We start from the raw sequence: 2,500 nt of genomic DNA, 5'->3' as shown, positions 1-2,500 counted from the left end.
ACGGGGTGTGCCTTCTTCTTATGAACACCAAGACCTATCTTAGACAGGTATGACCGCAAACAGACATCGCAGACAAAGCGCTCCGGACTTCCAGGCATAGAAATATTGCTATCACCAACAACATCAGAACATCCTGTAGACGGACCATCGCAATCATAATTTTCATTGGGGGGAGGCTCCGAGGTACCTCCCCAACTATCTCTCTCATTATAATGTGTAGTAGCACCAATGAAATAAGCGACAGACGGGGGTGCTAACCCCGAACGTCGCATAATAAGGAGGGTCGTTACTTTGTTATCGCAAAGGATGATGAACTGCGGCCGGATTTATATGCCCGGGGAAGGGCTCTTTGGCTCCGGCAGGTGACAAACCTCCTCCCCCGTACTAGTAGCAACTACAACTCATCGACCAGTGCAATCAAGAAAGAGAGAGATACACCATATTAGTATTTAATCAAACGTGACTTGTCTCTCAGCTTACGCTGCAGGATTAAGCAGGCAGACACATCAAGGGCCGAATGGTCTACCGAAGACATCCCAGCATTAACACAGTTGTGGCACTTGCGTACGCCGCCCCTATTAGGGCACACTCTAGATTCATGGCCGCCGCAACAGTGGCCACAGATGTCGGAGGCAGCCCGACAGTTCTTCGCAATATGGCCAAAGTTAAGACATTTGAAGCACTGTAAGACACGCACATGGTCCGCAACTCTGCAGGAAGACCAGCCTAAGTACACCCGCGCCTGGCTCATCAGTCTGTTCCTTATCTCAGAAGACACCTCAATGATAGCACTGGTATTCTTTCGGTTCTTAATGGGAAACCAATAGACCAATTTAACGTCACCTTCATTCGTGCTCTCCAAATTCTGTTTAACGAGATCTCTAAGAAAATGTTGCTTATCTGTATCGGCAGGGATATCTCTGATCACCAGCCTGGGATTGAGTCTATCAATGTGCTTCACATCCATACCAATCTCGTCTAGCATCGGCTTAAGCTTGCTCAGATCATCTCGCGCCGCCACAATACGGACAGATTTATTTTTACCTTTGACGAGACGGTCAATCCTGATACCAGATTCGCCAGGCTTAATCGAACTAAGAACCGCATTACACATAGCCGATGAATCAGGAAGCCTGCTATCCATCCGATCACGAGGGACCACTTCAATGGTCTCCACAGCACGACCGGAGCCCGGACCAGCCTCGACGCGACCAGATAGAGGGGGAAAGGGCGACACCCCAGCACCAGACGCCGCAACTGCGCCCGCGTAAGAGCGACCACCGCCATGAACTTCAGTCGCAGCCCCCGAGACGCCCGCAGAGAACCGCCACTCCTCCATAACCTCGCGCACCGCCACACTCGCCGATTCGCGTATCATGTCCGACATCTCGGCACCCGCGGAACGCTCAGAGCCGCCACCACGTCCCGACCTCATCATCCTCCATATTTTTGCCGTAGTGTCACGCTCAACCTTGACCTGAATATATGCTCTCGTCAGCCTATCGACAGCCCCCCGGTACGCCGCAATGACCTCCTCCAGCTCTTTTTTCTTGACAGAGGACTCCTTACTAACTGCGTTAATAGAGGCAAAGCTATAATCGTGCCCGGACAGGACGTTTTTAATGTCCAGCAAATCCTCGTCACTTAGCGGCGGGGGTCCCAATTCAGTATCAACCACTGATTGAGGTGGCGACACAGCCACACGCTTCGCACCGCGCGGCAGCGCGTCGTGGCCACGAAACGCAGAACCTTCACTGCTGGTACGGAGGCGAAAATCCTCCATCCTTGGGGGTAATGGGCCCTGCCTCAGAGGGGGGGTCCCCCCAGGACTACTCATTGTCCACAAACTAACAGGCCACAACAGGCGAACACCACAGCGCAGCAAAAAAGACTACACGAAAATTGTTTAATTTTTACAATTTAAACAATAAAGTCGCAGGCAAAACACAAAAGACCGATAGGCACGAGTCCAGGTCACCATCCGACGAGAAAACCACCAAGAAAAACAGGGGTCGTAATGAGAGCCCAAAATTCACTAATTAATAACGGCTAAAACAGACGAAAAATGGTAATTACGGAGTTAAAATCACTAAATCAGTCGCTAATCAATCGAATTCCGCATAGAGAGCTCGTCCGTAACAGATATCTCACTCAACCAATCAGGAAAAAAGTCACTAAAGTATGCGGACTCGCCTTAAGCTTGAAAATCAGCCTTTACGAAATGCCCATCAGAGAATGCCCAACAACAAGATGGCGGGCCCATGCGCTCCACATATATAACGAAAATCCGTCTTTTTCGGGCTCTAATTAAGTAATCCGCACAAAACAAAGCACTGGGCGTACAGAATGACGTCCGCAGAATTCAATAATACTATTATTTTCGTCCGCAAGGCAATAATAACGACACATAAAGGCACCGAAAACCGAGTATGTCAGATGACACGCGGCAACAGTTAAACGCGGAAAACCACGCATTTACCGCACAACACACTCGTGGATG

Source organism: Camponotus vicinus, unplaced genomic scaffold (genome assembly GCF_025532165.1).
Source record: "Camponotus vicinus isolate PSW18456_S1 unplaced genomic scaffold, iyCamVici1.0 SCAF_21, whole genome shotgun sequence".
NCBI classification, from domain to species: Eukaryota; Metazoa; Arthropoda; class Insecta; order Hymenoptera; family Formicidae; genus Camponotus; species Camponotus vicinus.
Note: the sequence above shows the minus strand (reverse complement) of the source record.